Source organism: Cucumis melo, chromosome 1, assembly GCF_025177605.1.
Source record: "Cucumis melo cultivar AY chromosome 1, USDA_Cmelo_AY_1.0, whole genome shotgun sequence".
Taxonomy (NCBI): domain Eukaryota; kingdom Viridiplantae; phylum Streptophyta; class Magnoliopsida; order Cucurbitales; family Cucurbitaceae; genus Cucumis; species Cucumis melo.
Genome location: NC_066857.1, coordinates 6,470,843 through 6,471,491, shown reverse-complemented (window position 1 = coordinate 6,471,491; position 649 = coordinate 6,470,843).

Genomic DNA, 649 nt, shown 5'->3' with positions numbered 1-649 from the left:
AGGATCCATAGGCTTAATTGCGGATCCAGCACAACAATAAAAATTTTTAAGTTGTTTCGTCTTATATTTTTATTTCAATTTTCTATTTTGTATATCTAGTAAAAAAGATATACAATAATATCTTTGTATTGTATTCGGCTCAATCCTTTTAGTAAAAGATTGAGCCGAATTTAGTTTAATTGAAAGTCAATTAAAAGAACGAAGAGTAATTACTGGATTACAAAGTATCCATTGCCTCAAATTGTATCCATTGCCTCAAATTCAAATTTGATCTCCTTCCATACTTCACAAGCAGCAGCTAGTTCAGGACTCCATTTACTAGCCTCACGGATAATTTCATTACCCTCACGAGCAAGATCACGTCCCTCATTACGAGCTTGTACACATGCTTCTAGAGCTACTCGGTTAGCTACGGCACCAGGTGCATTACCCCAAGGGTGCCCCAAAGTTCCTCCGCCGAATTGTAGTACAGAATCATCTCCAAAAATCTCGGTTAGAGCAGGCATATGCCAAACGTGAATACCACCGGAAGCCACTGGCAGAACACCTGGTAAAGAAACCCAATCTTGAGTGAAATAAATACCGCGGCTTCGGTCTTTTTCAATAAAATCATCACGTAGTAAATCAACAAATCCTAAAGTGATTTCTC